This window comes from Moschus berezovskii, chromosome 28 (genome assembly GCF_049115385.1).
Source record: "Moschus berezovskii isolate FMDL1 chromosome 28, NW_MosBer_1.0, whole genome shotgun sequence".
NCBI lineage: Eukaryota > Metazoa > Chordata > Mammalia > Artiodactyla > Moschidae > Moschus > Moschus berezovskii.
Genome location: NC_142487.1, coordinates 11,697,740 through 11,720,668, shown reverse-complemented (window position 1 = coordinate 11,720,668; position 22,929 = coordinate 11,697,740). Strand labels below are relative to the sequence as shown.

At 41.9% G+C, this 22,929-nt stretch overlaps 1 protein-coding gene across 1 annotated transcript in view; it reads right to left on the bottom strand.

Moving 5' to 3' along the window:
• The window catches only part of PRELID3A (PRELI domain containing 3A), a 50,863-nt gene that overhangs the window by 26,505 nt on the left and 1,429 nt on the right, over positions 1 to 22,929 (bottom strand). Inside the window, exon 2 of the mRNA XM_088833441.1 lies at positions 3,004 to 3,237. The gene's annotated coding sequence lies outside the window, so the exon portion shown is untranslated. The remainder of the gene's footprint in view (positions 1 to 3,003; positions 3,238 to 22,929) is intronic.

Sequence of the window (22,929 nt, the reverse complement as noted above, 5' to 3'; positions counted from 1 at the left end):
AAGGAAGCAGAAGGTGTAGTAAGGCCTTAAATCAGAACGTGAGACTCCTCGCAGCCCCTCCGCCTCGGGATTTGAAGACTCCAAGAAATCCAACCCTTTATGTAGCCACGTTGCTGAGACCCTCGCTACCACCTCTCAAGTATGAGGACTGACAGCACTACTTGTCAGAGCTCATCCTAAATTCACCCGGCCACTGGAGTGGCCCCTTGGGTTCACTACTTGTCTTCACCCAAAGGAGATACATTTATCACTCCCATAGTAGGTGGGGTTGCAACTGGAAGCCTGGTGCTCCCTGGAACTTAGGCTGACATCTCAAAAGGATGACTCCTTTGTCATCCAGATCCCTGAGAAGAAAACATTCCTAGATTGTTCAACTAGCTAAAGGCCTATTTGGCCTTTAAAAATGTTTACATACATCTCAAAAAGACAACCTATAAGGATTCTAGAGTAAATGCTCTAAGAAAAGGGTAAGGAGAGATTCCTTTTACACTGGGAAAAAATGATTTTTTTTCAGATTTTTACCTCCCACTAGCAACAAATACTAAGGGTCAGACACGACTGAGAGACTTCACTTTCACTTTTCGCTTTCACACATTGGAGAAGGAAATGGCAACCCACTCCAGTGTTCTTGCCTGGAGAATCCCAGGGACCGGGCAGCCTGGTGGGCTGCCGTCTATGGGGTCGCACAGAGTCGGACACGACTGAAGTGACTTAGCAGCAGCAGCAGCAACAAATACAGTTCAAGTGCAAAGAAGCAAGATGCTAGTATGAGAACAGGGTGACCCTCTTCTTAATGTACTGGGGACAAGGGAGCACCCAGTGCAACATGCACATGGAGTGGGCGCCCCGGGCCTACCTCTGTGACTAGTCAGTGAAGCTAGGAAAGTGGGGAAGCAGCCAGAAGACCTGGGCTAGGAGATCCCAGCCCACCATCTCCACACTCCACACACTCCATCTTCACCACCTGCAGCTGGATGCTCAGGGCAATCTTCCCACAGCAGCGCTCTTCCCTGTTTCATTCGAGAGCAGACTGGGGTTCATGGAGGTGCAAAACCATCCAATGATCACAAAGCTGAGGGCTGAGCTGAGATGACACCAGGTTTGCAGGAGTCCCCCACAGCCTTGTGCAGTGATTGGCTGCTGTGGCCAGGCCAGCTGTGAAACATGCCTTGCTCTAGGCTCTGGGCTCAGGGCTGTCATTTGGCTTTAAAAAGCATCATCTTTTAAAATCAGCATTTCCCACAAATACGTATTGAGCATGAGGCTAAAGAAATCAGACTGGATGGTGACAGAAGACATTGTAGTGAGAATCTGTGGGGAAACTGAGACCCTAACCATGAACATGACTTTTAGCAAACTCTGGGAGATAGAGAAAGACAGGGAAGCCTGGCATGCTGCGAAGAGTCAGACACAACTGAGCAACTAAACAATAACAAACCAGGAAACATCTGGGCAGAGATACTACTTAGTGGTGGAGGTGGGACCTGAGGGTGGGAGTCCATAGAGGGTGGCCTCCTGGCTCACTGTACCTGCACCTGCCTCGCTTTCAAAGCCACCTCACACACAGCTGTCAGGTCCCAGCACCTCAGTGGCTCCATCACTACTTATACGTACTTCCCTCCAAGACTTAACCACCATGTGTTAAGACTACGGGAACTAGGTTACCATCATCCTTGGCAATTCCCAAGTCAGAAACCCAACAGGTGCATAATAAATCGTTGACTATTGAATAACAGATGAAAGGCATGGCCCTGCTTCAAGTCCTGTACCACTACCTCCATTTTTGGTCAAATACCACCCTTTCTCTTGTTCTGTTCCACCAAGTCTGGTCCAGGAGCAGCAGCAGCTGTATCACCTGGGAGCCTGTTAGGAATAGAAACCCCTGGCCCCACCACAGCCCCACCATGCAGCATCTTGGCAGTTTTACCCCACCGGAACAGGCTCCCGAAACCTCTCATCAGTCACCACTGTGCTTCCAGTGTGACAGGTGCTGTCTGTCACCCTCCCCATGGGCCTCTGTTCTGCAAGAGAACTACTGGTCTCTCTCCCGGAACTCTGCTCCCTCTGCATCCTCTTTTCTGGTCCTTCCCATCTCCCCTGCACATACCTTTTGCCCCTCTGTTCTTCTCCCTCTACACCTGCTCCCCAAATGACTCACTGAGTATCCTGGTTTCCACTGACTTCTCACCTGTCTCTCCATCTCACTCCTACCCATCTGGGTCCTACCTCAAACATATCATGGTCATACATCTCCCACCCTAAGCAGATTCCTCTTCCAGGAGTCAATGGCCACGACCCTGGCATCACCCAGGTGCACCAAGCTGGAGTACTCCCCGACCCTACATCCAGCCAGTTATTGAGTCCTTAGGGACTTACCTCTTTCAGACTGTTTTAATCCATTCCATCTTCCACATGCTTTAAGAGCCAATTCGATTTAACAGTTGCAGCTGAAGGAATGCGTTTGAAGAGGAACAAACCTGGGTTCCAGTCCTGGCTCCCCTTTTGCAAATTGCTAACCTCCTGAACATTAGTGTCATCATTCTTGACATGGGAGCACTACTACTACTACAAAAAAAAGTCCTTTTGGCCTACTGGGAATTAATGAGGACAGAGTACATGCCTGTGGTTAAAACTGCTGTGACCATCCCTGCTGACCTGGCTCAATCCTAGATGGCCCCGCAGAATGCTGTCCCATCAGCCTGCCACATCCCCTCCAAAGCTTTGTTTGGCCGTGCCCTGGGGTGCTCCCCGCCCCCTCACCCTCCTGTGGCTGCTCCTGATACCTCCCTCGTACTCTCAGCAGTGTTTTATAAGTACCACACCTGTTTGTGTTTCTGTCTCTCCCACCAGATTACCCTTATTAAGGAAGCAGGTATCTAGGCTTCACCCGTCTCTTAGCTTTTGAATTGGCATCTCTGGGGTAAGGCCTAGGAACAGGCAGGGCTGATGAGCGGTCGAGGTGGTCACAGCGCTCTGGAGTTTGGAAAGGCATCCCACACTCACCTGAGCTCTGCGGTGGGACCCAGGCCTGGCTCGTTTCTGTGTGCCCAGGATCGGTTCCTGTACTTGACCAACAGTGAGCTCCAGATAATTGCTTGTTCAGTGAGTCAAGGATGACTCTGAGGGGATCATGAACCTGTGAGTGGCTTGGCCCGGGGTGGGTTGGGTTCCATCTGTTGTCATCATGCAGAGCCACCTGGTCGAGTTCCAGGAAACCTTGCCATTTTCAGGAACCACCTGTGCGGTAAATCAGGAGACTTTTCAACCATTGGTCCTAGTCTTTTTGCTATTTTATTCACGTTCTATATACTGAGATTCCATGTTGAAATATCACTGCTACAAGTGTCTGCAGCTAAAAATAAATAAGTTTGAAAACTGCTGTGGCAGAACAGATTTTTAAACTAAAAAATTAGGGAGAAAATCAATCTCCCAGCAGGTAAGGAGTCTTGAAGAACGTTTGGAGGTGTTCCTTTCCCACTGTGATGGATATTCTTCTCTAGGCCCTGATGTTTAATTGATCCTCAGATACAGTGATCATGAAGATCTGATTTAAAGGGACTCCTCAATCTGCCATGCAGTCAGAATAGGAGGGCAGGGGGGCAGGGTTCCAGCTGCTGCCATCAGCATCTGGATCTTCCAAGATCCTATGCAGGAATATTATTGGGATCCAGGGACAAGTGCTCTAACCAGAGTCAGAACTATCCTCAACTCCAACACAACCAAGAGATTCTCATATTTTATTAAAACAGAGTATACCTCTATGACTCTTTACTTTCTGTGATATATGCTTCTATGTAATTAATTCCTCTTCCCAATCCTTACATACAATTCCTGAACTAAGTCTCTCCCATAAATAGCCTAAGTTCTGCTCTGTATTTCTGCTTCTGGGCATGTTTAATTCTATCCATTTCCCTTATGTTTTCTGGCATTGCAAAGATGGCTCATGACCAAGGGGTCTGGTGTCCAAAACAATCATCAGTTTTCTCTCAAGAAGACACAACTAGGAAAAATCTAGGGACTTTATGATTTCTATGCACTATTGTGGCTAACACTTTTAGAAAAATATTTGATTACTACAAAGTAACGTAGTGGAAAAGACGCTCATGCTGGGAAAGACTGAAAGCAGGAGAAGTGAATGACAGAGGATGAGATGGTTGGATAGTATCATCAACTCAATGGACGTGAGTTTGAGCAAACTCCGGGAGATAATGAAGGACAGAGAAGCCTAGCTTGCTGCAGTCAATGGGATCTCAAAGAGTCGGACATGACAGCAAATGAACAACAGCAAAGTAACGTGATTAGGAATATTCTAAATGTTTTGCTATCGTCATTCATAAAACCTGGATTTTCAGAGATTGATGTTGTAATTCATTCTTTTATTGGTTGTCACATAGAGGATATTAATACTGTGTCTTTAGATTCCTTTACTTGGGGCACATTACCATAAACAGCAGCACAGGTTATGACCACTGACTGAAAATATTGTATCAGTTTCAACTTATAAAAATATTTAACATTGTTACAAATTAACAACAGTAACATCATTTAGGAGGAAACAATATCCAGACCAGCCTGTGAACAGTTTTTTGAAATGCATGATGCACAGTTGTCAGGATTAATAGACCTCTCCTGCCACCCTGTGGGCACACTGTGCAACAAAGCTCTACGTAAGCAGTCTTAGGGTCCCTAGCCTAAAACACATGTAACTTTTTTTTTTTTAATGTTTACTAATCACTCTCTGCTGGGAAATTATCCTCTGAATATGTATTGGCAGGTATGTGTGTGTATATACACATATCAATAATGTTCACTGTAACATCTAAAATACAAATAAATTGGGAGCAGTCTAAATGATCCTTGGTTAGAAACTGTTACACTGTTCCCACAGAGTATCAGGAAGCTGATTAAAGAACTGGGGTGGAACTATAGGTTTTTAACACACAAAAAGCATATGTTAATCAAAAAAGCAAACTGTATAAACTCTGATTTCATTCACATTAAAGTATACTTTATATGCTTGTAAATATATGTAAACTATATAGACAAACACACAGCACACCAAAAAAAATCTCTAAGAAAATTATTTTTATAAGCAGTGAGAATGAGAGACTCACTTTCACTCCCTATTTTGTATCCTCAACTTTGCTGAATTTATTAGTTCTAGCAACCTTTAATGATTATGATTTTCTATTAATTATGATCCCATCATATGTGTACAGAAATAGCTTTTCTTCTTCCCTTCCCATACAGATGCCTAATATCTCTTTTTCTTGTCTACTTGATATAGCTAGAACTTCCAGTACAATGTTAAACTGCAGTGGTGAAAGTGGGCATTTTTGATCCTGTTGTTGACCTTAGAGGAAACAATTTCAGTCTCTTACCACTGAGAAAGAAGTTAGCTTGTGAGTTTTTCACAAGTGCCCTTTATTATCAGAGAAGGCAATGGCAAGCCACTCCAGTACTATTGCCTAGAAAATACCATGGATGGAGGAGCCTGGTAGGCTGCAGTCCATGGGGTCGCTAGGGGTCGGACACGACTGAGCGACTTCACTTACCACTTTCACACATTGGAGAAGGAAATGGCAACCCACTCCAGTGTTCTTGCCTGGAGAATCCCAGGGACGGGGGAGCCTGGTGGGCTTCCGTCTATGGGGTCACACAGAGTCGGACATGACTGAAGTGACTTAGCAGCAGCCCTTTATTATGTTGAGAAAGTTACCTTCCCTAGTATTCCAAGTGCTCTCTCTCAAGAAACAGTGTTGGATTTTTGTCAAATGCCTTTGCTGTCAATTGAGAATATCATGTAATTTTAAAACATCATTCTATTAACCTGATGTATTACACTAATTTTCTTATGTTGAACCATGCTGACATTCTGAGATAAATCCCTCTTGGTCATGGTGTGCTCGGTCATGTCAGTCGTGTCCAACTCTATGCAACCTCATGGACTATAGCCTACCAGGCTCCTCAGTCCCTGGGATTCTCCAGGCAAGAATACTGGAGTGGGTTGCCATGCCCTCCTCCAGGGTATCTTCCCAACCCAGGAATCGAACCTGCGTCTCTTGTGTCTCCTGCACTGAGCAGGCAGATTCTTTACCAACTGTGCCACCTGGTCATGGTGTAGAATCCTTCAAATATGATTCTGACTTTGGTTTGTCAGTATTTTGTTGAGAATTTCTGCATGTATATTCATGAAAGATATTGCATTATCTACAAATACAGTCACAATGGAAGTTGGGGCTTCAAATAAGAATGTTGGGGCAATCTACAGATTTAATTCAATTCCTGTTAAATTACTCATGATGTTCTTCACAGAATATAATAAATAATCCTAAAATGTATATGGAACCATAAAAGACCCAGAATTGCTAAAGCAATCTTGAGGAAAAAGAAGAAAGCAGGGGGCATAACTCTCCCATACTTCAGACAATACTACAAAACTAGAGTAATCAAAAAATGTGAGGATTTCCCTGATGGTCCAGTGGTTAAAAATCCATCTGCCAGTGCAGGGGAAATAGGTTGCCATAAGCTGTGTGGCAACCAACCCCACATGCTCTAGAGCCTGTGCTCTGCAACAAGAGAAGCCACTACAACTAAAGAAATCCCATGAACAGTAATGAAGACCCAGCATAGTCAAAAATAAATTAATTTTAAATTTTATTTTTTTAAGTATGGTACTGGAACAAAACCAGGCACAGGAATCAACGGAACAGAATAGAGCACCCAGGAAAAAATCTCAGACACCTATGGTCAATCAGAAGGCAAGAATACAAAAAGGGGGAAAAGTCTCTTGAACAAGTGGTATTGGGAAAGTCAGACAGCTGCAAGTAGATCAATGAAGTTAAAACACACCCTCATACCACACACAAAAATAAACTCAGAATGGCCTAAAGACCTAAATATAAGACATGACACCATAAAAATCCTAGAAAAAAAGATCTCCAAAACATTCTCTGACATAAATTGTACCCAAGTTTTCTTAGGTTAGTCTTCTAAGGCAACAGAAATAAAAACAAAAATAAACAAATGGGACCTAATCAAACTTAAAAACTTTTGCTCAAAGAAAACCATAAACAAAAGGAAAAGACAACATTCAGAATGGGAGAAAATATTTGCAAATGATGCAACCAAAAAGGGCTTACTTTCCAAAATATACAGTTTATACAACTCAACAACATAAAAAGCAAATGACCATATCCAAAAATGATCAGAAGATCTAGACAGACATTTCTCCAAACAAGAAATACAGATGGCCAATAGGCACATGAAAAGATGCTCAACATCACTAATTATTAGAGAAATGTAAATCAAAACTATAATAAGATACCACCTCACGTTGGTCAGAATGGCCAGTAAAAAGTCTACAAGTAAATGCTGGAGAGGGTGTAGAGAAAAGGGAACCCTGGTACACTGTTGATGTGAATGTAAGTTGGTGCAGTCACTATGGAAAACAGTATGGAAGTTTCTCAGAAAACTAAAAATAGAATTACCATACAATTCAGCAATCCCACTCCTGGGCACGTATCTGTTTGTTGTTTAGTCACAAAGTCATGGCCGACTCTTTTGCAACCCCATGGAGTGTAGCCCGCCAGGCTCCTCTGTCCATGGGATTTCCCAGGCAAGAATACTGAAATCGGTTGCCATTTCCTTCTCAAGAGAATGTTTTCAACCCAGGGATCAAATCTGTTTCTCCTGCATTGGCAGGCAGACTCTTTACCTCTGAGCCACCAGGGAAGCCTGAGCATATACCTGGACAAAACTGTAATTCAAAAAGATACATGAACCCCTGTGTTTATAGCAGCACTGTTCACAACAGCCAAGACATAGAAACAACCTAAGTGTCCATCAACAGATGAATGGATAAAGAAGATGTGGTACATATACACAATGGGATACTACTCAGCCATAAAAAGAATGAAATAATTCCATTTGCAACAACCCAGATCCAACTGGAGAAGGCAATGGCAAGCCACTCCAGTACTCTTGCCTAGAAAATCCCATGGACGGAGGAGGCTAGGGGGCTACAGTCCATGGGGTCGCTACTAGTCGGACAGGACTGAGCGACTTCACTTTCACTTTTCACTTTCACGCATTGGAGAAGGAAATGGCAACCCACTCCAGTGTTCTTGCCTGGAGAATCCCAGGGATGGGGGAGCCTGGTGGGCTGCAGTCTGTGGGGTTGCACAGAGTCGGACACGACTGAAGTGACTTAGTAGCAGCAGCAGATCCAACTAGCAGTTCTTATACAGAAAGAAAAGACAAATATCATAGAATATTACTTAGATGTAGAATCTAAAATATGACTTAAATGAACCCATCTATGAAACAGAAAAAGAATCATGGACATAGAGAACAGACTGGTGGTTGCCAAGGGGGAGGGGTTTGAGGAAGAGGAGGAGTGGGAAGTTGGGATTAGCAGATGTAAGCTTTTATATATAGGATGAATAAACAAGGTCCTGCTATATACCACACAGAACTATAATCAACCTTCTATATAGCACACAGTTCAATATCCTATGATAAACCATGATGGAAAAGAATATATACATATATATGCCTGAATCACTTTGCTGTATAGTAACTAAGACATTCTAAATGAAGTACAATAAAAAAAATACTATTAAAAAAATTGGTAATGGAAACTGAAGATGATTCAAAGAAAGGGAAAGATATCCCATGCTCCTGGATTGGAATAATAAATACTGGTAAAATGGTCATATTACCCAAAGCAATTTACAGATTTAATGCAATCCCTATCAAATTACCCATGACATTCTTCACAGAACTAGGACAAATAATCCTTAAATTTATATGGACCCATAACAGATCCAGAATTGCTAAAGCAATCCAGAAGAAAAAGAACAAAGCAGGAGGCATAACCCTCCCAGACATGAGACAATACCACAAAGCTAGAGAAATAGTATGGTACTGGCAAAAACAGACCTATGGATTAATGGAACAGAATAGAGAGCCTAGAAATAAACCCACATACCTATGGTCAATTAATTTTGGACAAAAGAGACCAGAATATCCAATGGGAAAAAGACAGTCTCTTCAGCAAGTGGTGCTGGAAAAGTTGGACAGTCACATGCAAGTCAAAGAAGTTAGAACACACCACACACAAACTCAAAATGGCTTAAAGACTTAAATATAAGACATGACAACATAAAACTTCTGAAAGAGAACATAGGCAAAACATTTCTCTGACATAAATTAACTGATGTTTTCTTAGGTCTCCTAAGGCAATAGAAATAAAAGAAAAAGTGAACAAATGAGATCTAATCAAATGTAAAAACTCTTGCACAGCAAAGGAAACCATAGACAAAATGAAAAAACAATTATGGACTGGAAGAAAATATTTTCAAATGATGCAACTAGGTTTAATTTCTTAACAAGGAACCTTAACAAGGGTTTAATTTCCAAAACATACAAACAGCTCATACAATTCAATAACACAAAAACAAACAACCCAACCAAAAAAATGAGCAGAAGGAGGGCGTTTAGGGGAGAATGGATACATGTATATGTATGGCTGAGTCCCTTTGCACTCCACCTAAAACTATAAAAACATTGTTAATTGGCTAACAAAATTGTTAACTGACTGTGCATGCTCAGTTGCTTCAACAACTCTTTGACCCTATGGACTGTAGCCCACCAGGCTCCTCTATCCATGGGGTTTCCCAGGCAAGAATACTGGAGTGGGTTGCCCCCCCCTCCAAGGGATCATCCCAACCCAGGGATTGACCCCACATCTCTTGCATAAAAGGCAGATTCTCTACCACTGAGCCACCAGGGAAGCCCCTAACTGACTATAAGTGAAGTGAAGTCACTCAGTCATGTCCGACTCTTTGCGACCCATGGACTGTAGCCTACCACGCCTCCGTCCGTGGGATTCTCCAGGCAAGAATACTGGAGTGGGTTGTCATTGCCTTCTCCAGAGGATCTTCCCGACCCAGGGATCGAACCCAGGTCTCCTGCATTGCAGGCAGACACTTTAACCTCTGAGCCACCAGGGAAGCCCCAACTGACTATAGTTCAAAACAAAAATAAAAAGTTGTTTTTAAAATATGAGCAGAATATGTAAATATACATTTCTCCAAAGAAGCCATACAGTAGATGGCCAAAAGGCACATGAAAAGATGCTCATCATCACTATTATAAGAATGCAAGTCAAAAGAACAATGATCAAACCACCTCACACTGGTCATAATGGTCATCAAAAAGTCTACAGGAATTTCCTGGCAGTCCAGTGGTTAAGAATCTGTCTGCCAACGTACAGGACATGGGTTTGACCTCTGGTCTGGGAAGACTCCACATGCTGTGGGACAACTAAGTCAGTGTGCCCCAACTACGGAAGACAGCACATGCCCTAGAGTCTATGCTCTACAAAATAAGCCAAGGCAATAAGAAACCCATGCACCAAGACTAGATTGAAGTCCCTGCTCAATGCAACTAAAGAAAGCCTGCATACAGCAACCCAATGCAGTCAAAACAGATAAATAGTTTTTAAAGTCTACAAATAATAAATGCTAGAGAGGCTATGGGGAAAATCAAACTCTCTTATACTGTTGGTAGGAAAGTAAATTGATCCAGCCACTATGGAGAGAAGTGTGGAGGTTCCTCAAAAAATTAAGCCACTATGGAGAGCAGGGTGGAGGTTCCTCAAAAAACTAAACACAATAATAGTTTTTGAGGTTCCTCAAAAAACTAAAAAGTGGGGGACTTTAATACCCCACTTTCATCAGTGGACAGATCATCCATAAAGAAAATTAATAGCGAAACATGGGCCTTAAATGACACTTTAAACCAGATGAACTTCATTAACATTTAGAGAGCATTCCATCCAAAAGCAGCAGACTACACATTCTTCTCAAGCGCACACAGAACATTCTCCAGGATAGATCACATGCTGGGCCAAAAGGCATGCCTTGGTAAATTTAAGAAAAGTGAAATCATATCAAGCATCTTTTCTGATCACAACACTGTGATATTAGAAATAAACTAAACACTATGATATCAGAAATAAGGAGAACATGAAGGAGTAGGTGGACATGGAGTACATCTCTCTCCATGGATACATTAAGAATACACCATCAGACACAGAATTGCATGCAGAACACCAGCTGAGAGCATAGAATACCACCTGATGAGTGGAAAAGAATATATAGAACCACGCAAAATTTGGTAGGACGAAAGAACTAGGGGGCAAAACAGGAGTGTTAGTAGGACTGGACCTGGCCTCGGCAGTGGGGGAACTGAAGCAGGGGTCCTATCCCCACATCGGGGTCTATTGTCTGAGTCAGAGGAGAAACATTTTTAGTCTGACAGTGAAACAGCTGACCTGTGGCAGCCTAAATGGAATGAGAATCAGACAGTCCTTGCCACAGCCATACATGCCCCAGAGAGGGATGTAGGTCCCCTAGAGGGCGCAGTGGCTGGGAGCTGGAGTTTCGGGATTGTGGAGCAATCCCAGGGTGAGGGCTGCTGTTGACTGCAGAGAGATGGATCAAGGGGATATGAGGGAGGAGATTGTGGAGGGAGATGCCTGTGGAGGGAGGCCAGGCAGCCATGGAAGCAAGGTGATACAGCCTAGTCACACATAGGGGGTGAGGCCATCACCATAGCCTTTCTCTTCCCTTATGCCAGAATCAGCAACTGAACAATAGAGAGCCTGGCCCATCAAACCCCTGAGGCACTGAAGTATAGGGTAGACTCCAGTCAGGGGGGCCCCTCTATGTGCCTAATGCCCTGAACAACAGAGAAGGACCCCAGGCAACGGAGTCATCTAAGTGTCTGAATTGGTGGAGCTACGGGGAAAGACTGGCCAAAGAGGCCTTCTGATCCCCAGCTACAAGAGGCTCGAAAAAAGACTCTCATAACTCCTGTGGTGGAGGCAGTCCATGCTGCTGCACACTTGGCACTGCCAGGGTCCCTGAAAGCCAAGCAGCTGCACCACCTTCATGCTCAACTCTCACTGGGGCAGAGCTGCCACAGGCAAAAAAAGTCTTGCATCTATGCACACAGGGTCACTTTGGTAGTGTCTGACTCTTTGCCACCCTGCAGACTGTGGCCTGCCAGGCTTCTCGGTCAGGGAGGGGGGCTCTCCAGGCAAGAATACTGGAACCTATTGGCCAATACTGGTTGCCATACCCTTCTAGAGCACTATATTTCCTGCTTCCCTAACCACCAACTCCCCTGAGTACCAGAACCCCTGCAACCCAAGCAGCTGCACCACCGCCACACCTAGCCCTCATAGGGGCAAACCCAAGTCCTCCAGGGCAGCCTCAGGAGCAAACCCCAGTGGACGACCCACATGCAGAGGTGGAAATAAAACCACAATTGAAACCCAGGGGCAGTGTGGCTAAGGAAGAAGACCCCAAACCTTCCCACCAGCTGTACAAGCTGCCGATTAAATCCACAGGATCAACTAGGCAGACTCTGTGTCTATGGAATATATAAAAGGTCATTGAGAGCTCCCACAAAAGAAAATGCACTAGTTCTGATAGCTTTGGACATTGGAGGCAAGAACACACAGGAGTAGGACCAGATTAGAATCTGAGCTGTCCCCATAGCAAGTCCAGAGATCAGCACAGTGTTGGAGGGCATCCTACAACACTGGTGGTGAGGTGGACTGTGACTCCAAGCAAGGGAAAGGACTCTGACAGCAGTGACTCAAGAAAAACATTTATTATTCTTATATTTCGACTTGCTCTGTAGATTCTTTTGGATTCCCCGCCCCCTCGTTGTCAATTTTATTGGCATTATGAAATCTAATTAAGCTTTTGAGCTTCTTTTTTTTTTCTCAGTCACATTTTTATTGTGACTAAACTGTCACAATAATATTGTCATTATAAACCTCTGCCTCTACATTGGGCTTTTGCGGTTCTATGGAGCTTTCCATTTTTTTCTTTTCTCTTTTCTTAATTTTAATTTTTTAAACCTATTATTTTTTCCACATTTATTCCTTTGTTTGCTTTTCCTACTGTTCTTTTCCCCTTGCAGTTAATCTTTAATGTATATAAATCTTCTTTATCTACCTCTATTTAACTTTGCATATCTATTCAGTCACACTTTTTATTGTTGCTATAAACCTCTGCCTCTACATTGGGCTTTTGCAGTTCTGTGAAGTTTTCCTTTTTTCTTTCTTCTTCCAGTTTTCTTTTCTCTTTTTTGTAATTTTAATTTTTTTAAACCTATTATATTTTTTCTACATTTATTCCTTTGTTTGCCTTTTCTATTGTTCTTTTCCCCTTGCAGTTAATCTTTAATGTATATAAATCTTCTTTATCTACCTCTGTTTAACTTTGCATATCTATTCTTTTTTTCTTTCTTTTCTTAACTCTCAACATATTTGTTGGTTTTGTTTTCATTGCTTTACTCCCCACTTGGCACTTTGCTTTAGTTTTGTTTTCCAGTTTGGCTTTAGTTAGTTTTGTTCTTAACTGGTAAATATAAGTTTTGATTTCTTTTGTTTGCCGGGTCAATCTACTGTATTTTTGCTGGGCTGTTTTCACTTTGCTCACAGGTGTATATGTATATGTGTATATTCCATTATTTTCATTATTATTTGCCTGATTTTGTAACAGCCATTTGTCTGGGGTTCATCTTTGGTTTCTCATTTTTGGATATTTGTTTTAATCTCACTTAATGCCATAACTACTTGTGGAATCTTTGTTCCTGACCAGAGATCAAGCCCTGAGTCTTTGGAGTGGGAGTACTGACTTCAAGACCCTAGACTACCAGAGAACTAACCCTAAGGAGTATCAGATAGAACTCACACAAAGGAAACCACGTGAATACAAGTCCTGGCATCACCCAACCACCAGTAGCACCCTGTGCAGGATGCCTCATCTAAATAGCAAACAAACCAAAAATACAAACCCAATCATCAGCAGACAGGATTACTACCTCACTCAGAGGAAAAACAAACAAAAACTCAGCACAAATCTCACCCTATAAGAAGCTTACACAAACCACTGGACTGACCTTAGGAAGGCAGAAACCAAGGTTGAAGAAAGAATTCAACCCTGAAGCCTGGGTAAAGGAGACCTCAAACACAGTAAGTTAAAAAAAAAAAAAAAAATGAAAAGGCAGAGAAAAACCACACAAATGAAGGAACAAACTAGAAACACAGAAGTCCAAATAAATGAAGAGGAAATAGGCAAACTACCTGAAAAAGAATTCAGAATAATGATAGTAAAGATGATCAAAAACGTTGAAAACAAAATGGAGAAAATGCAAGAAATCAATTAACAAAGACCTAGAAGAATTAAAGAATAAACATACAAATAACACAATTACTGAAATTAAAAATACTCTAGAATGAATCAATAGCAGAATAGCTGAAGCAGAAGAACAAATCAGTGAGCTGGAAGATAAAATGGTGGAAATAACTTCTGAACAGTGGAATAAAGTAAAAAGAATGAAAAGAACTGAGGATAGTCTCAGAGACCTCTGGGACAATATCAAACGTACCAACATTTGAATTATAGGGGTCCCAGAAGAAGAAGAGAAAAAGAAAGGGTATGAGAAAATTTTTGAAGAGATTATAAATTTTAACTGTTAATGTTTTTGGCATTGTGCTTTGTACCATTTATTAAATAAAAATTAAAAAAAAAAAGAAAATTTCCCCAACATGGAAAAGAAAATAATCAAGTCTAAGAGGAACAAAGAGTTCCATACAGGGTAAATACAAGAAGAAACATGCCAAGACACACACAACTAATCAAAATAAGAAAGACTATCAGTTCAGTCGCTCAGTCGTGTCCAACTCTTTGCGACCCCATGAACTGCAGCACACCAGGCCTCCCAGTCCGTCACCAACTGCCAGAGTCTATCCAAACCTACATCCATTGAGTTGGTGATGCCATCCAACCATCTCATCCTCTGCTGTCCCCTTCTCCTCCTGCCCTCAATCACTAAGAAAGAATATTAAAAGCAGCAAGGGAGAAGCAACAAGTAACATACAAGGAAAACCCCATATGTTTAACAGTTGATCTTTCAGCAGAAACTCTGCAGGCCAGAAGGGAATGACAGGATATATTCAAAGTACTGAAAGGGAAAAATCTACAACCAAGATTACTGTATCTGGCAAGGATCTCATGCAAAGTTGATGGAGAAATAAAAAGCTTTTCAGACAAGCAAAAGTTAATAGAATTCAGTACCACCAAACCAGCTTTACAACAAATGTTAAAGGGACTTATATAGTCAAGAAATACAAGAAAAAAGATCTATAAAATCAACCTCAAACAATTAATAAAATGGCAATAGGAACATATATATCAATAATTACTTTAAATGTAAATGGATTAAATGCTCCCACCAAAAGACACAGACTGGCTGAATGGATACAAAAACAAGACCCACAGATATCCTGTCTACAAGAAACCCACATCAGACCTAAAGACACACATAGACTGAAAGTGAGATGATGGAAAAATATATTCCACACAAATGGGAAGCAAAAGAAAACTGGAGTAGCAATCCTCATATCAGACAAAATAGACCTTAAAGAATATTACAAGAGATAAGGACGGACACTACATGATTAAGGGATCAATCCAAGAGGAAGATATAACAATTATAAATATCTATGCACACAATACAGGAGCACTTCAATACATAAGACAAACACTAGCAGACATAAAAGGAGAAATTGACAGTAACACAATAATAGTAGGAGACTTTCACACCCCACTCACACCAATGGACAGATCATCAAAACAGGAAATTAATAAGGAAACACAAGTCTTAAAGGATACATTAGATGAGGTGGATGTCATTGATATCTTCAGAACATTCCATCCAAATGAAGAATACACCTTCTTCTCAAGTGCACATGGAACATTCTCCAGGATAGACCACATCTTGGGTCACAAATCAAACCTCAGTATATTTAAGAAAATTGAAATCATATCAGTATCTTCTCCAACCACAATGCTATGAGATTAGATAGCAATCACAAGAGAAAAACTAAGAAACACAAACACGTGGAGATTAAACAACACATTTCTAAATAACCAACAGGTTACTGAATAAATCAAAAGGGAAATAAAAAAATTTCTAGAAACAAATGACAATGAAAACATGACAACTCAAAACCTATGGGATGCAACAAAAGCAGTTCTAAGAGGGAAGTTTATAGCAATACAATCCTACCTCAAGAAACAAGAAAAACATCAAACAGACACACTAACTTTACACCTAAAACAACTGAAAAAAAAACAATAAAATCCCAAAATTAGTAGAAGGAAAGAAATCATAAAGATCCAAGCAGAAAAAAATGAAAAAGAAATGAAAGAAGCTAAAGATTAATAAAACTAAAAGCTGGTTCTTTGAGAAGATAAACAAAATTGACATAACCTTTAGTAGACTCATCAAGAAAAAAAGAAGAATCAAATCAACAAAATTAGAAATGAAAAAGGAGAGGTTACAACAGACAATGAAGAAATACAAAGGATTATAAAAGGCTATCATGAACACTATATGACAATAAAATGGATAACCTGGAAGAAATGGATAAATTCTTAGAAAAGTTCAATCTTCCAATACTGAACCAGGGAGAAATAGAAATTATGAACAACCCAATCACAAGCACTGAAACTGAAGCTGTGCTCAAAAATCGCCCAAAAAACAAAAGCCCAGAACCAGATGACTTCACAGAAGAATTCTATCAAACATTTAGAGAGGAACTAATGCCTAACCTTCTAAAACTCTTTCAAAAAATTTCAGAGGAAGGAACCCTTCCAAACTCATTGTTAAAGGCAGAAAAAGTCTTTAACAAAATTCAGCATCCATTTATGATTAAAACTCTTCAAAAAACGGGCAGAGATGGAATCTACCTCAACATAGTAAAGCCCATATATGATAAACCTACAGCAAACATTATTCTCAATGGTGAAAAACTGAAAGCATTCCCCCTAAGATCAGGAACAAGACAAAGATGTCCACTTTCATCACTATATTCAACATAATTTTGGAAGTCGTAGCTACAGCAAACAGAGAAGTAAAAGAGGTAAAAGGAATCCAGATCAGAAAAGAAGTAAAGCTCTCACTGTTTGCAGATGACATGATACTGTACATAGAAAACCCTAAAGATAGTATCATAAAATTACTAGAGCTAATCAGTGAATTTAGCAAAGTTGCATGATACAAAACCAATACACAGAAATCACTTGCATTTCTATATATTAACAATGAAAAATCAGAAAGAGAAATTAAGGAATCAATCCCATTCACCATTGCAACAAAAAGAATTAAATATCTAGGAATAACCTTACCTCAGTGGTCATGTATGGATGTGAGAGTTGGACTGTGAAGAAAGCTGATCACTGAAGAATTGATGCTTTTGAACTGTGGTGTTGGACAAGACTCTTGAGAGTCCTTTGGACTGCAAGGAGATCCAACCAGTCCATCCTAAAGGAAATCAGTCCTGAATATTCATTGGAAGGACTGATGCTAAAGCTGAAACTCCAATACTTTGGAGTCAACCTCATGCAACGAGTTGACTCACTGGAAAAGAATCTGATGCTGGGAGGGATTGGGGGTGGGAGGAGAAGGGGACGACAGAGAATGAGATGGCTGGATGGCATCACCGACTCGATGGACATGAGTTTGAGTGAACTCCGGAGTTGGTGATGGACAGGGAGGTCTGGCGTGCTGTGATTCATGGGGTCGCAAAGAGTCGGACACGACTGAGCGACTGAACTGAAGACCAGAAACTAGTCTTAAGAAAAACATAGGCAAAACACTCGATGACATAAATCAAAGCAAGATCCTCTATGACCCACCTCTGAGAGTAATGGAAATAAAAACAAAAGTAAACAAGCGGGACCTGATTAAACTTAAAAGCTTTTGCACAGCAAAGGAAACTATAAACAAGGTGAAAAGACAACCCTCAGAATGGGAGAAAATAATAGCAAATGAAAAAACTGACAAAGGATTAATTTCTAAAATATACAAGCAACTCATACAACACAAAGCCAGAAAAACAAACAACCCAAACAAAAAGTGGGAAAAAGGCCTAAACAGACGTTTCTCCAAAGAAGACATACAGATGGCTAACAAACACATGAAAAGATGCTCAACACCGCTCATTATTTGAGAAATGCAAATCAAAACTACAGTGAGATATCACCTCACCCCGGTCAGAATAGCCATCATCAAAACGTCTACCAACAATAAATGCTGGAGAGGGTGTGGAGAAAAGGGAATGCTCTTGTACTGTTAGTGGGAATGTAAATTGATCCAGCCACTATGGAAGACAGTATGGAGATTCCTTTAAAAACTAGGAATAAAACCACCATATGACCCAGGAATCCCACTCCTAGGCATATATCCTGAGAAAACCAAAATGGAAAAAGATATTTGTATCCCATTGTTCATTGCAGCATTGTTGACAATAGCTGGAACATGGAAGCAACCTAGATGTCCATCGACAGATGAATGGATAAAGAAGTTGTGGTACATATACACAATGGAATATTACTCAGCCATAAAAGGGAACGTCAGTCAGTTCTGATGAGGTGAATGAACCTAGAACCTATTATACAGTGTTAAGTGAGTCAGAAAGAGAAAGATAAATATCATATTCTAACACATATATGGAATCTACAAGAATGATACTGAAGAACTTACAGGGCAGCAATGGAGAAACAGACATAGAGGACAGACTTATGGACATGGAGAGAGAGGAGGAGCGGGTAAAATGTATTCAAAGAGTGACATGGAAACTTATATTACCATATGTAAAACAGATAGCCAACAGGAATTTGCTGTATGGCTCAGGAAACTCAAACAGGGACTCTGTATCAATCTAGAACGGTGGGATGGGGCAAGAGAGGGGAGGGAGGTTCAAAGTGGAGGGGATATACGTGTACTGATGACTGACTCATGTTGAGGTTTGACAGAAAACAACAAAATTCTGTAAAGCAATTATCCTTCAATAAAAAATAAATTAATAAAAGAAAAATTCTATAAGCTAGGCTTCAACAGTATATGAACCGAGAATTTCCAAATGTTCAAGCTGGATTTAGAAAAGGCAAAAGAACCAGAGATCAAATTGCCAACATCCACTGGATCATAGAAAAAGCAAGAGAATTCCAGAAAAACATCTACTTCTGCTTTATTGACTACGCTAGAGCCTATGACTGTATGGGAACACAACAAACTGTGGGAAATTTTTAAAGAGATGGAAATACCAGACCACTTTACCTGCTTCATGAGAAACCTATATACAGGTCAAGAAGCAACAGTTAGACCCGGACATGGAACAACGGACTGGTTCCAAATTGGGAAAGGAGTACTTCAATGCTGTATATTGTCACCCTGCTTATTTAACTTCTATGCAGAGTACATCATGCGAAATGCCAGGCTGGATGAAGCACAAGCTGGAATCAAGATTGTAGGGAGATATAGCAATAACCTCAGATACACAGATGACACCACCCTTATGGCAGGAAGTGAAGAGAAACTAAAAAGCCTCTTGATGAAGGGAAAGAGAAGAGGGAAAAAGCTGGCTCAAAACTCGACATTCAAAAAACAAAGATCATGGCATCCAGTCCCATCACTTCATAGCAAACAGATGGGGAATCAATGGAAACAGTGACAGACTTTATTTTCTTGGGCTCCAAAATCACTGCAGATGGTGACTGCAGCCATGAAATTAAAAGACACTTGCTCCTTGGAAGAAATGCTATGAAAAACTTAGCATATTAAAAAGCAGAGACATTACTTAGCTGGCAAAGGTTCATCTAGTCAAAGCTATGGTTTTCCCAGGAGTCATATATGGATGTGAGAGTTGGACCATAAAGAAAGCTAAATGCCAAAGAATTGATGCTTTTGACCTGTGGTGCTGGAGAAGACTCTTGAGAGTCCCTTGGACAACAAGATCATCAACCAGTCATTTCTAAAGGAAATCAACCCTAAATACTTACCAGAAGGACTGACTCTGAAGCTGAAGCTCTAATATTCTGGCCACCTGATGCAAAGAGCCATCTCACTGGAAAAGACTCTGATGCTGGAAAGATTGAGGGCAGGAGAAGGGGGTGACAGAGGATGAGATGGTTGGATGGCATCACAGACTCAATGACATGAATTTGAGCAAACTCCGTCCGTCCGTCCGTCCGTTCCATCGCTAGGAGATGGTAAAGGGTAGGGAAGCCTGACATGCTGCAGTCCATGGGGTCACAAAGAATCAGACACAACTGAATGACTGAACAATACAGCCCAAAAGGCAATTTCAGAATACGGAAATCAGGTTTTTCTGGCCCCCAGTCAAGAAACTGACTCCCTTCAGGTTTAGCTGGGTGATTTTGTCCTAAAAACATGGAGAGAAGGGTCTCCCTCTGATCAATTACTGCCCAAGTGGAAGGGCCCTTACTAAGTCCTTCTCAGCACCCCTGTATGTGTGCATGCTAAATCACTTCAGTCACGTTCAACTCTATGCGACGCTATGGACTGTAGCCCACCATGCTCCTCAGTCCATGGGGATTCTTCAGGCAAGAATACTGGAGTGGGTTGCCATCCCCTCCTCGAAGGGATCGCCCTAGTTCAGAGATCGAACTTGAGTCTCTTATGTCTCCTGCATTGGCAGGTGGGTTCTTTACCACTAGTACCACCTGGGAAAACTCTCAGCACTCCTATGGCAGTAAAATTACATGGGATCAACAACTGCGTTCACCTGTTCCAAATCAAGCCAGTTCCTCTTGAGTCCACACAGGACTTTGGCTATGAAAAGGAAGACACCCCCAAGTGGACCTATGAGCCCACTGAAGGCCTGAGGTTCCTATTTAAAAAACAACAAGTAGGGACTTCCTTGGTGGCACAGTAGATAAGAATCCTCCTGTCAATGCATGAGACATGGTAAAGGAAGATTCCATAAACTGTGGAGCAACTATGTCCATGTGCTACAGCCCACGCTGTAGAGCCTGCAGTCCACAGCTACTGAAGTCCACGTGCCTAGATCCTGTGCTCCACAACAAGAGAAGCCACTGCAATGAGTAGGCCCCACTCACCACAACTTAAAAAAGGTCCGGCAAAGCAACAAAGACCCAGAGAAGCCATAAATAAATATATAAAGAATTTTAAAAATTGCAAATCAACAAGTTGAATATATATAAAGGATAGACATTGTTGGCAAGTAAGTAAAATGACTTGAGTTGGACTCCTAGTTGTCATTTTTGCTATTATTCTCTTACTTATTCCAAGTCAAGTTAAAGACTATTCACTGAAAGCTCACTGCTGCCACCCCGAAACCATTATTCACCCTAATATTTCTCTCCCTTCTAAGGGTATCCACGCCAGGGGGATGGAACAGCAACTCCACAGTACAAATTTCCTTCACCATAGAAAAAAAGTGAAAATCTTACTAACTGTTGTATCTGCCACAACCCTCATGAGGCCCTGGGATGACCCATCTTCTACTCAGCCTCAGTCAACACTTCTTTCTATATCCTTAACCAGTCCGACTAGTCTCAGGAACCACCCATAGAAGGGCTTCTCTCTATGGTCAACTGGACATGTTTTAACCTGTCCTCAGTCATCTCTGCATTAACTTGACTGACAAAGTACCCGGCCTTTTCTGAAAACCTACAGGGATCAAACTTTCAAGACTTCAAGATCTGGTAGTCATCTTTAGGGATAGGACATGACCCATATATTGAAGGTCTGTTCAAAGACACAAATGCAAAAGAGGGACACCTAAAGTGATCTCAACAGAGATAGATGGGACCAGAATTCCACTCATTGTATACATCTGGGATCCTGGTAGTACACGACCATTTTTGAAACTGGAAAGGGGGCACTCTACCTCGTTCATTCATACAATATAACATAACTGCCTTGCTTGAAGACGAATCTCTTCCCCTAGATAAGACCCAGTTGTCTGAGGTGGGGATCCGAGGCAAATCAAGGCCCCAGCTGCACCTACTCAGCAGACTCCACCCTCACCTGGCAGAGCCAGCTTCTTCAGGTAAACAGAACCCAGATGTGGCTATGTGCTCCAAGACAGGTTAGTTTTACCCTAACCTCAGAAACCCAAAAGGAAGGCTGCAGGATCCCATTCATGTGAGTCCCCTCTGAGCAGCGGCTACCAATGCATACCATGGGATCCTGCACATTCGCCTTTTTAGCCCCTGGGGGGACACTGGTATATAATGTCTCCATTCCCCACCCCTGGCTCAAGTGTGGAGGTGGCCTCTCTTGGCAGGCAATGTAACTGCTGTTCATCTAGTGGCCCCACGGGGAGATTTTACCTACTACAAGGCAAGGCTTCATAAGTAGGCAATTACTCTATCTACTCCAACCAGGAGCACGAGGAATGTACTCTCCAGACTCTAAACCTCCCTTGGGTTCAGTTCAGTCGCTCAGTCATGTCCGACTCTTTGCGACCCCATGGACTGCAGCATGCTAGGCCTTCCTGTCCATCACCAATTCCCGGAGTTTACTCAAACTCATGTCCGTTGAGTTGGTGATGCTACCCAACCATCTCATCCTCTGCCGTCCCCTTCTCTTCCTGAATTCAGTCTTTCCCAGCATCAGGGCCTTTTCAAATGAGTCAGTTCTTCGCATCAGGTGGCCAAAGTATTGGAGTTTGAGCTTCAGCATCAGTTCTTCCAATGAATATTTAGGACTGATTTCCATTTGGATGGACTGGTTGGATCTCCCTTGCTTGCTTGCTAAGTCACTTCAGTCGTGTCCAACTCTGTGTGACCCCACAGACGGCAGCCCACCAGGCTCCCCCATCCCTGGGATTCTCCAGGCAAGAACACTGGAGTGGGTTGCCATTTCCTTCTCCCTTAATCCCTACCTAATGTAGAAGATTGGCTGTGGGCTATCTCCTAGCAGAGCAGGGAGGGGTATTCACAACAAACCATAAAACCACGTTGCACCTACATCATCACCACTGGCCAGGTGGAAGAAAATATCCAA